At 37.0% G+C, this 12,459-nt stretch overlaps 1 protein-coding gene across 4 annotated transcripts in view; it reads right to left on the bottom strand.

Annotated features, from left to right (window-relative positions):
* Nucleotides 1–12,459, bottom strand: part of LOC106076703 (potassium voltage-gated channel subfamily KQT member 1-like) — a 167,807-nt gene that overhangs the window by 118,505 nt on the left and 36,843 nt on the right. The window contains exon 1 of one of the 4 annotated variants that reach the window (XM_056031619.1): nt 1,549–2,422. The exons of the other annotated variants lie outside the window; for them this stretch is intronic. The gene's annotated coding sequence lies outside the window, so the exon portion shown is untranslated. Of the gene's footprint in view, nt 1–1,548; nt 2,423–12,459 lie in introns of those variants that run through there. 4 annotated transcript variants of the gene reach the window in all.

Below are 12,459 nucleotides of genomic sequence, written 5' to 3'. Positions count from 1 at the left end.
GATCAAAGCTAACCAATGCTATATTTAAAATTACCCAAACAGGAAGCTAAAACATCTTCCGTTTATTATTGTGATAGACGAAGCGAAATACTAGCGAGATGGAGGGGTGGGGAGATATGGAAACCTGGGCCACACCCACACCTCCAACTGTAACATTGGTTCGGTCCAAAGAATTAAGCAAGGATGAATAATTTAGTTTATTTCTGGTGATAATCTACTTCATCTATCCCTTAGTCTGTTGAACCGTTGGGGCACCACATAAGATCTGTGAATCGTCTTTCTCCATTCCTCTATGTCCTTTGCCTTAGATATAATTTCATACAATGATAGGCTTCATTTGTCTTCCCTGTCTTTTTCTTCCTGTTTCTTGAAGGATGGTCTTTGAGAGCCCTGAGGACCTTGTGATGTGGCCATAGTGGTGATAGTATTTCTTATATTATTGCGATCTATGGGGCAGATAATGTTAAAATCATCGTTAAGCTAAATAATACTCGGACGTTTCTTGGAGCCTTGTGTCTCATATAACTTTGATGGCAAATCGTTACTTGCAGATTGTGAGTCGCCGAATGCTTTCAGTAAAAATGGATGAAACATTGGATTGTCGCAATAATCCCTTCAGGCGTCATCTTCATTCAAGAAAACGAAACAGTTAATAAGTGAAGAAAATCAAGATGGATCAATCGATATTAATTTTATACAGACCCTCTCTCTCTCTCTCTCTCTCTCTCTCTCACACACACACACACACTCACTGGCCATTATATACTCCACGACGCAATAAAAGCGCAATAACCTCTAGACTTCTAAAACCACGATAAAGCTGTGAAGTTGAAAATAACTCTTGGCTTCTTTCTCTAAGAGACCATCACCCACTAGACGTTACAAACCCATATAGTTCATCAAACGGGTTAGTGCCAAGGAGGCATATAGATTATTAGGACTCGGATAATTTTAGGATTATTAGAATCAAGTGGTCAAACTTTTGAGTCAACCAGTCACGTGATTTTGATATGTTTATTGTACACGAGATACTTTGGAAATGCAAGGATCAATATTTACAAATCACCCTCCCCACCCCTCGTCCTTCCATTTTATTGGATTGTTTTTTGTTTTGTTTTTTTACATCGAGAACTTAATTTTGCTGCAGTTATGGCAGGATGTGAACCAACGAAACGTCATCCTGAAAGAGGAATGTTAAATCGTTGGGCCTATGATGTTTCCTTTTTTTTATATAAAAAATTCTTTAGTACAAAAGAGGATCAAAAACTTTTGGAAACAAATGGGAAATAAAAATCTTGGCAAATCTTTAAAAAAAATATAAAAAAAAAATTCGAAAAAAAAAAAAGAAATGTTTCCATCCAAAACGACATTATTTTTAATAGCACCTTCCAGCACCCGAAACAAAAAATCTGTTGAAATGCGTTGAGTTGGAAAATAATTAGAAACGGCCCTACCATTTCAGCTAGCACAAGATAATGTGTTCCATCGCCAGTGGTCAGAGGACCCTTTATATGCTTAAATTAGGGGACGTTGCTTATATGTACTTACAGAAGAGCAAATAGAATATCCGAGTCAGGCGATGAGACAATGGATAAAGTCCTAACTGGCAGGTGTTACGTCAAAAAAAAAAATATCTGGCTTGAAAAGTGTTGGTCTGCACGCTAGTACATCTCTCTATCAACGCCAGCAGCCTGAACAAGAGCTGAAGCCAGCCCGGCGTCTCGCGCCAACTTATTCTCATTAACTGGCCATTATCACCCGGTGTGGACACTGTAGTGACGTGAGCCTGTGATGTGTCAATGTATTTACCGGACACATCCTGGGAGCGAGGAATGAGACGGTAGAGGAGAAGTTGCGGATTCATGACATCGGCACATGTTGCTGATCATTGGAGGAATAGAATTATTGCTTTCTCTCATTCTCCCGTTCTCTACGCTTCTGCAGCATGGTCATTCTCTTCCTCTGCTCGTTGATACTCTCCCTTTTTTCTGCCCCTCTCCAAAATGTTCCTTCTCTTCCTCTGCCTTCAGTCTGTCGTCCCACTGCCCATTAATTCTTTTTCTCTTCGTTACCCTGAACGTAAATGTATATATTTCTCTCTCACTTTCTCTGCCCATCAGTAAAATGGTCCTTCTCTTCCTCTGCCTCCAGACTATTGTCCCAATGCCCATTAGTTCTTTTCTCTATTATCCAAATAGAGAACATAATGTTATAGATTTTTCTCTCTCTCTCTCACTTTATCTGCCCGTCTTCAACACGCCCCTTCTGTTTATCTGCCTTCAGTCTATTGTCTCTCTGCCCATCGCTTGCTCTTCGCAATCCTAGGAACATAATTCTCTATCCCTTTCTCTGCCCATCTGCACTACATATCACTCTATTCATTCGACCTACGCTCAGCAGTCTTTCATGCATCTAACAGTTTTTTTCTATTTGCTTGTATTTATTATTGTTTTACTTCTGACTCTCTTTCCATCCTTCAGTCTGTCTGTCAGTCTATCTATCATCTGTTCACTAGCTATCCAATACGAAGCTTTTACATTACGCTGGCGAGTAATGCTGAATTTCAGATGGGCTAATTGAATGTATAAACTAGAGATGGGAAACGAACCGAACCCGAACCGAACACACCGAACTCGAACCTCACTTATGACCGAACCGAACCGAACCCGAACTTTGAAACTGCTCAGTACGAACCGAACCGAACGAACCCTCCTTATCTTCACCGAACTAATTTTGCAATTTCTACATCCTTTTTTTTTATTTTAATAATAATAATAATTTTAATTCTAATGATTCCATTATCCAAACATTTGATAGATAAAGGGGGTGGGGGTATTTTGGAAACTAAAGAAAAATAAAAGCGCGGTATTCACATGGGTTTTTCCATACGTGGCGACTCTCCCTGCCCCTGAATTTTCGCGGGCTGTTTGCAATATTTCTTTTGAACCGATTAGCCCGCCCTCTCAGTAGATCTAGTAAGTAGAAAGTCAATCTTAAAATAATGTCAATTTTATTGAAATGGCTGTTAGTTGAGAGTAGAATATTTTTGGACGACTATAGAGTGTAGATATAAATCTTCAATAAGTTCATATGTATTCTAGTTTAAAATACATTTAATTATCTTCTTTTATAGTAAAATCAGTTTAAAACGGAATCTCTTTTATAAATATTTAATATTAGAACTACTTAAAAAGCTTAATATTTAATTTCTAAATAACGGTATTTACATTTCTTTTTAGTGTTGTATGTTTAAAAATTGTGAAGTATTCTGGTTTGCATTATTGATCATCAGTATTTTTAATGCACTGGTGTGGGGATGGCGAGTACCTAGAATTTGGAGAGGGGTGGAAGCAACTTCTTGACAAATAGGGGGTGTTATAGAGTGTGTGTGTGTTTCCTGGCGGCGGTAAGATGAGGTTAAGCGATTGATTGGTGTATGCACGTATGATGAGGATGATGAGATTAGATTAATGAAAATGTGAAACGGCAGACAATGTTGAGAGATGAAAGTTTAAAGACGTTGTTTTGTGGTGAGCTAGATTTAGTTTAAATATCAGTATATTTCATTAATATTACATCTCTATCTCAAGTTAAATATGTGACTATTGTAATAACAGTTAGGCCATATTGAGCTGCTTGCATAAGAAATTTCTTTTAGAGTTTAAGTAAAAATATAAAACGTCTTTATTGGTTCAATAAACTTCAATTATACTAGCTGTTTGTAAGCGACAAACCAACTAACAAGGAAAGGGGGCGTCGAAATAAATGTTTTCTTTTCAGTGTAACTTATCTGAATATTATTAAAATTATATGTTTAAAAATTAAAATATATTAAGTAGGAATATCTTCTAATAAGATCTTGTTAAATGTAGACTGCTTTTGCGAGGCGCGTATGCAACAATATGGGTCAAAACGTTTTGAAGAACACATTTTAAAACATCTCCACTAGTGTGATGCTTCTGGATTTTTTGTCTCATAATAGTCAAATTTCTTCTGTCTATTGCTATTCATTATAATGACGACTTATGTAGGAAAAAAAGTTCGCGACAGAGACGTCTTAACACCAAGAATATTTCTGAAAAAGATCACGCCCAATACAGAAGAAGTATGTAGGCCTACCTAGAATGTCCCTCGCATAATACTATTGGTCAGGGCTGCTTCTTTATTACTAGATTTAATATGGCCCTCAACTTTTATTTTACGACTAGTGCGTTCTGTAAGAAAACATAAATATAAGCTTTTTAAAAATTCTCTCTTCTTACTATGAGATAAAGTTTACAATACGCTTAGCGCCGAGTCCCGCCCGGAATTAAACCCCTTGCCGACTTGAGCGAAAACCTGCCGCATCTTCAATTCTATCTCCATGAAGAAACTTTTACAACGCTTACAATTTATGTATGCAACACTGTTTCGAAAAAAACAAAACAACAACTGACCATAGGCCTGCTATATAGGCTATGTGTGTGACACTGACTCATTAAGAAATTTTTTACAACCCTTGAAATTTATGTAGGCAACATTATTTTGGAATGAGTATTGCCCATAGGCCTATTATATGTTGCAAAGTATTTGTTTTACGAAAAATTCAAATGAAAGTGTTTTATCTAATAGGCTACATTTCATTAAGCCTAATAACTTAATTTCGCTATTACATAATTTCATAACATCGAACCGAGCCGAACCCGAACTTTGGACCTGACCGAACCGAACCGAACCCAAACTATACTAGTCATCGAACCGAACCGAACCCGAACTTTAATCTGACCGAACCGAACCGAACCCGAACTTTAAAAGTTGGGTTCGATTCCCATCTCTAGTATAAACCATAAACGGACGTGTCAGTTCTATTTGGTAATTAAGTTAAGACTTCTCGATTCCATTTTGGCTCATTCGCGAGTGTAGAAAGTCGGGGGTACTCATCTGAATGTATCAATGTTGCATTCTGTTCTTCATGGTAAACCTATTTCCTATCCCATGTTGAATTAACACAAATATTGTCTTTCCACCTTCTTTGACTTTACGTTGAATGCTAGAGGAGAACTCTAAAATAAGTTCTCAATCATATAATCTTTTCAGATAAAAAAAAAAAAGAACTTCAAATAGTATCTCTCTTTGACTGCTGGAAAGCCAGGTGTTCTTGTGCTTTCCTCTTTTTCTTCAAGAGTGGAAGTATGTGCCCGAGAGGTGGGAGGGGGGGGGAGGGATCAGACTGTTTTATATGGGTCATCTCATTTTGTTTTTTTGTCTGGTCAAACTTTTTAATACTCACCATTTCCCTTCTTTAATTATTTGTGTTCTATGCCATTTTGAGGATGTCTTTATGGTGTAGACTTGTAGACCAATCTGCTTCTTGAATAATCGTCTCAGCATTTCTTTTACAAGCTTTTTTGTAAAACTCGTGCTCGTATTTCCCTAAAATATTTTGTTTGTCTGATTTTGACATTTCGGCAATGTGACAATAGACCTTCATTCACGTCCTCGTTTACGTTGTAGATTATGTCGTAGCTGGCGTCTTAAGTGACGTTCTAGTTGACGTCTTAACTCACGTCCTCGTTTACGTTGTAGATTATGTCGTAGCTGGCGTCTTAAATGACGTTCTAGTTGACGTCTTAACTCACGTCTTCATTGAAGTCCAGGTTTTCTTCCTAGTGTTAGTATTAGCTGTCTTTATTTAAGTTAATCAAGTTTCAGAGTTTGCGTTATAATCTTCGCAATTTCAAATACTTTATGTTTCACCATTTTAACTTCACTTGCTAAAATGTTTATCAAAAAATATTGTAAATAGAATTACAAAAATCCATAACAATTTCGTTAGTAGCAGTAATAAATTAGCATTCTTATAAATCAAAAGTCATTTTCTTTTTTATTTAATGTCTCACAACAGGCGAAAAAAGAGTTTTAAAGAAACCCAGCAGACAACGATGTAGTCTCCTTGAGATCGGACAATATAAGTAGATCACAGCTTGGTGTGCGTAGTTTACCTAATTGCTACAAACAAACAGTAGCTTTTCATTATGAATAAATAGACCCTATGTCTACGTATAGTTTTTTTTATTTGATTACATTTCCTTTAAGTTCGAACTGAGAACACAGTTTGTTTCCCTACGTGTACATCATCGATTAGAGCAGCGGTTCTCAACCTTTTAAGCTCGGCGACCCCATTTTAGAATCCCCCACTCTGTCGCGACCCCCCACCCACACACACACACAGCAATAGAGGAATAGACAAAAACAATCCATATTTTTGATGGTCTTAGGCGACCCCTGGTAATTCGTTAATAGACCCCCAATGGGGTCGCGACCCACAGGTTGAGAGCCCCTGGATTAGAGTCTATAAAAATTGGCACGCTGCCTCTATCTGCAGGCGCTGCCTACGTACGTAACATCTCATGGAATAGCATCATCTGTTAATGTCCTTTAGTGGCGCCACCCAGACCACAAACTGCTGCTTTGCATGGACATACATTTTTAATGGCCTGCGACAACGCCCCATTATTTTTATTTGTCTGTGTTTTAAGGGAAAGGCCAGATCTATTTCGTCTAGCTTCTGGTGACCACATCATTGTATTCTCTTTATTTCATCTGCCAGAGTTATAGGCATACAAATAGTTTCGTATCTAAATTTCGTATCTAAATTTTTACATTTTGCATACTAAATACAAAGTAAATATAACAAAGTAAGAGCTGGTGTTTAAACAGAAAAGTAGTGTTTTATTACACTAGAATACGTTAAATTTCGGGTAAGTCTCCAAAAGAAGTTGGGGCCTCCCCCTAGTTAAATCTGTCCCTACCTATTAAAAGCATCTCTATGTGGAAAATATAAACGGCGTCTTAAAGCAGGTGTGCCAAGTTCAATGTGAAAAAAAAACGTGATTATAATTAGTATGGTAACAAAACATTAATTGGGGATTTCCCGTTTCAATGTTTATCATAAATATCTGCTCTTTGTTAACACGTCTGATTTTTATTGCAAAGCTTATATCATCTTATATCAATTTACTCCGTCTGTCTGGTAGAAAACTTGTTCACGTTATTTCATAGTTATTACACACTTTTACCAGACAGACAGAGTGAGTTGATATAAGCTTTGTAATTACTTTGCGCTACACGCGAAAAAAAAACTAAAAAAATTCTTTCTAAATCGTAGAAAAGTGCAAAACAAAATACTTCCCTAATACTTCCCTAATACTTCCCTAAGACTTCCCTAATACTTCCCTAATACTTCCCTAAGACTTCCCTAAGACTTCCCTAATACTTCCCTAATACTTCCCTAAGACTTCCCTAATACTTCCCTAATACTTCCCTAATACTTCCCTAAGACTTCCCTAAGACTTCCCTAATACTTCCCTAAGACTTCCTAATACTTCCCTAATACTTCCCTAAGACTTCCCTAATACTTCCCTAATACTTCCCTAATACTTCCCTAATACTTCCCTTATCACTACTTACGTATTCTGTACACCCGATACACCAAAAAAGTTTGCTATTTATAGATTCTCTTCCATGTACAGAAAAATGTTCAAATCTTGAATCTTCTAATGACGACAGTCCGTTCAATCTTTCCAACACGAGCCAGTATCAGAAATCAAAACCTAAAGTAACGAGCAACAAAGACAGTCATCTATATAGTACAAATCTGACGTCACGGGAAGCCGTTTGTCTGTTTGAAGTCAGGTGACCTGGTGAGATGATGGAATTGTTTTGCATTAGCGTAGATTGCCACGTCTGCTGGTGCCTGATTGCACTGGCTGTTGTGGCTTGGTAGCTCTATTCCAGAACCGTGAATTCTGATGTATATTAATTCTAGAACAGTGCATTTTGATACATATCAATTCTAGAACAGTGCATTCTGATACATATCAATTCCAGAATAGTGCATTCTGATACACATCAATTCTAGAACAGTGCATTTTGATGTATATTAATTCTTGAACAGTGCATGCTGATACATATCAATTTTAGAACAGTGCATTCTGGTGTATAATTCAACAACAGTGCATTTTGATCTATTAGATTTTTCATACATATCGGAGCTTTTTGGTGTATCCGGCGTGTTGATAAGCTATGTTTTTTTAAGGGCATATGATAATTTTTGAGTGCACTGTGGAATTCTCTAAGCTCATTCCATTTGTAGCACAAAGTAATTTCAATCTGGAAGAAGCCTATGACTTTCTCTCTCTATGAATAAGGTTCTAATGTTATGTTATAAATGATCTCAAACAAATTGGCCAGCTAACTAGCAGTGATCAAGGAGAATGTAATACGAAGATCAACTGCCGAGCTTTGAGGTATTGTTAGCATTACAGCTCAACTATTTTTTTAATTTCATTTACAAAACGTTTGTTCGATTTAGCGTCCTTAAAATTGTTTAGTTTATCGTGAAAATCTCTAATATCAATTCCAGAACAGTGCATTCGAATGTAGAATTTAATTCCAGAACAGTGCATTCGAATGTAGAATCAGTTCCAGAACAGTGCATTGGAATGTAGAATCAGATCCAGAACAGTGCATTGGAATGTAGAATCAGTTCCAGAACAGTGCATTCGAATGTAGAATCAGTTCCAGAACAGTGCATTCTGGTGAGAGTCAGTTCCAGAACAGTTCATTCAAATGTAGAATTAGTTCCAGAACAGTGCATTCTGGTGCCAAGTAGATGAGCGAAAGATTCGTTTTGTTTGGAGATTTTTAGTGGGGAACTTACAACCTGTCACATAGTCACTTTAGTTATTTCAATATCATCAGTGTCCACTAATTCATTATTATTGTTGTTGTGACGCTGGGAGAGCATAAAGGTTACCAGAGAAGTGTTAAAGTTGTTTACATTCTAGTAGCTTCCAGTTTCATCATAGAATAGTAAATTAACGAAAGGGAGATCATTACCTTAGGTTTGAAAAAATTATAACTAGAAGAGAAGATTTTATTTTTTCAGAGTCCAAAAAATCATTATGTTTAGTCCTCAAGTTTAAAGCATCAGGGAAAGACCACTTTTTGGAAATGCTGGACTCGATTTGATTAATAAAGTGTAGTTGATTTCTACTGGAAGATTTAAATGTTTTTTCTTATCCAGATCTAACGTCAGATGATGTTATAACTATTCACCACCCGAATCTATAACTACAATTGTTACTATAATTAAACTCTCAGTCTCAGCAAACATATGCGTACGTATACATCATCTAGCAATCGGTGATTTGAGCTGTTTATGCCCATGTTTTTATGCCTTTAGGCAAGCAAGTCTATAATAAGCAAATATGTTCTTGCTTTTTGGTGCGCGGTGGTTGAGTGGTTAAGCGCTTGCTTACGAACCTGAAGTCCTGGTTTCGAATCTGGTTTCGAATCTGGGTACCTGACTTTATTTGGTAAAAGCGGCTGGTTATCTTGCCAGCCACATGACATCCTGCTTGTTAATCGTTGGCCAAAGAAACAGATGACATCAACATCATCTGCCTATAGATCGCGATTTCTGAAATGGAACTTCACTTTTTTTTTTATTTTGTTCCTGGTTTAGCTGAAATGGATTTAGGTTACCAATATCAAAATTCGGCTTTTCTCGTACAAGATCTGAAGTTGTTAATATTATGCAAAATAATGAAGACTCGACGTAGACCCAATTTTTGTTTTCGATATCACTTTTTTTTTCGATTTTTTTCACAGTCTTAGAAATGCATCTGCAAGCAATAGACAGTGGGCAGTAAGATCACTTATGTGGCCGGTATCTCTGCTATATGTGTGCTCTTAATGTGGCGTTTAGGGATAGGGCACAATATCAACAATGTCTAACACATCGGACGAGGATTCAACCATACCAGACAAAGACATTTTTTTAAATAAGTCAGACACACCAGACACAGACATTATATCATAATATGTCAGACATTTCAGACACAGACATTACTTTTTAAATAAGTCAGATACACCAGACACAGACATTATTTCCTAAATAAGTCAGGTACACCAGACACAGACATTACTTTTTAAATACGTCAGATACTCCAGACACAGACATTACTTCCTAAATAGGTCAGACACACCAGATACAGACATTATATCATAAATAAGTCAGATACACCAGACACAGACATTACTTCCTAAATAGGTCAGACACTCCAGACCCACACCATAGTTCGCCTGTACTATAGACCCGAACGTGAAAATAGCGTTCATTTGAAGTTACTCACACAATGAGACCTTGGGGACATACTCACCCATGATCAAAGATTAATTAACACTTCGCCATTTTCAGACTGTGTCGCTACAAGTATTGTATGGGACGAGCTCCCGGTACATACACCACAATGGAGTGCCATTTGATGGTGTTTATTTCAAGAACACACAGCTGGAGTAGATTGGTAAGGGACGCCAGCAACGCCTCCTGTTGATGGTATTTCAGTTCTATAACTTATTTGCGTTAGTATTAAATGGAGGCTCCAGGCACGATAGCGCTGTAACCCTATAACAAAAGCGCATTTATTGAAACAGATCGATTCTTTTATCAAGTGTTATTTTCTATTATGTATTGTTAGATCATTTTGAGTTATTTATAGAATGGTTCATTGTCTTTCAATATAACCCAAAAAAAAGTTGTGAGTGCAGAGCGTGAAAGAGAGAAAAAGTGAGAACAAGGAGAAAGAGACAAGAGAAAAGAAGAAAGAAAGAGAGTCGGTGTAAGATGAAGAGACAGAGAGTGAAAAAGAAAAAGAGAAATAGAGAAAGAATTATAAAAGGGGTGGGGGGGAAGAAGAGAAAGAAAGAGATAGAGAGAGAGGGAGAAAGAGAAAGAGCAAAAACAAAAGAAAGAGAAGCAGGAGGTGAAAAAGAGACAGTGAGAAAGAGAGAATGAAATAGAGAGCTGGCACAAGTTGATGTAAGGTCTTCATGAAGAAAAACATGTAATGGTCATTTGAAATATTTAAAGATTCGTTTCTTTACCATACTCCTAGAATTACTTTTAGGTAGTGTCCATACAAGTGACCAATATGTTCAGAACTGTCTCTAGAATTACGTTTAGGTAGTGTCCATACAAGTGACCAATATGTTCAGAACTGCCTCTAGAATTACTTTTAGGTAGTGTCCATACAAGTGACCAATATGTTCAGAACTGTCTCTAGAATTACGTTTAGGTAGTGTCCATACAAGTGACCAATATGTTCAGAACTGCCTCTAGAATTACTTTTAGGTAGTGTCCATACAAGTGACCAATATGTTCAGTACTGCCTCTAGAATAACTTTTAGGTAGTGTCCATACAAGTGACCAATATGTTCAGAACTGCCTCTAGAATTACTTTTAGGTAGTGTCCATACAAGTGACCAATATGTTCAGTACTGCCTCTAGAATTACATTTAGGTAGTGTCCATACAAGTGACCAATATGTTCAGTACTGCCTCTAGAATTACTTTTAGGTAGTGTCCATACAAGTGACCAATATGTTCAGAACTGTCTCTAGAATTACGTTTAGGTAGTGTCCATACAAGTGACCAATATGTTCAGAACTGCCTCTAGAATTACTTTTAGGTAGTGTCCATACAAGTGACCAATATGTTCAGTACTGCCTCTAGAATAACTTTTAGGTAGTGTCCATACAAGTGACCAATATGTTCAGAACTGCCTCTAGAATTACTTTTAGGTAGTGTCCATACAAGTGACCAATATGTTCAGTACTGCCTCTAGAATTACATTTAGGTAGTGTCCATACAAGTGACCAATATGTTCAGTACTGCCTCTAGAATTACTTTTAGATAGTGTCCATACAAGTGACCAATATGTTCAGAACTGCCTAACTATATAGATATTATTAATGAGGCTCAATTTGTTTTACAATTATTTCCTTTTTACTTTTTTATGAATAGGTTTCTATAGAGATACCCCCCCCCCCCCCCATAGTTCGCTGAGCGAGGACAGCAGAATGGACAGAACAGGACAATGAGTTCCCTGAAGCCAAATCGACATACTCGACGCTTGAACTTAATTAACCTCGATAAATAATTGCACAGTTCTCCTTCCAAGCATGGAGCATTGTGCATAGGCAGGGAAGGGGGAGAAATTGTAGAGCTAGGAAAGAACAATCGATAACTTACTTGGTAAGCAAAAAAAAAAAAAGGGGGTCATTGTTTGCATTTTTAAGAGAAAAGTATATTTTTGAACGTTTTAATTTTATCAAATTTCTACCCTCAAAACTGAACATATTAATTAGAGGTTCAGTGAAATATCAGTTTCATTTTCAAACACAATAGATTGTTGGCGTAGCAAGGGATATGTGTAGGGAGAGGACTTCTTGATAGAGAAGTTCAATTGAACGTTACACCAAGCCAACAATGCAAGTCACAGATCCGATACAATGATAGCAGTTAAAACTATTTATTGACTATTTATTGTAATGAGAAGGTGTTGTTTTTTTTCAACCACCGCATATCCCTTCTTTAACCTTGACCTATCCCTTAGTCTGTTGGACCGTTGAGGCA

The sequence above is a fragment of the Biomphalaria glabrata genome, chromosome 6 (genome assembly GCF_947242115.1).
Source record: "Biomphalaria glabrata chromosome 6, xgBioGlab47.1, whole genome shotgun sequence".
NCBI lineage: Eukaryota > Metazoa > Mollusca > Gastropoda > Planorbidae > Biomphalaria > Biomphalaria glabrata.
Note: the sequence above shows the minus strand (reverse complement) of the source record. Positions and strands in the feature narration are given on the sequence as shown.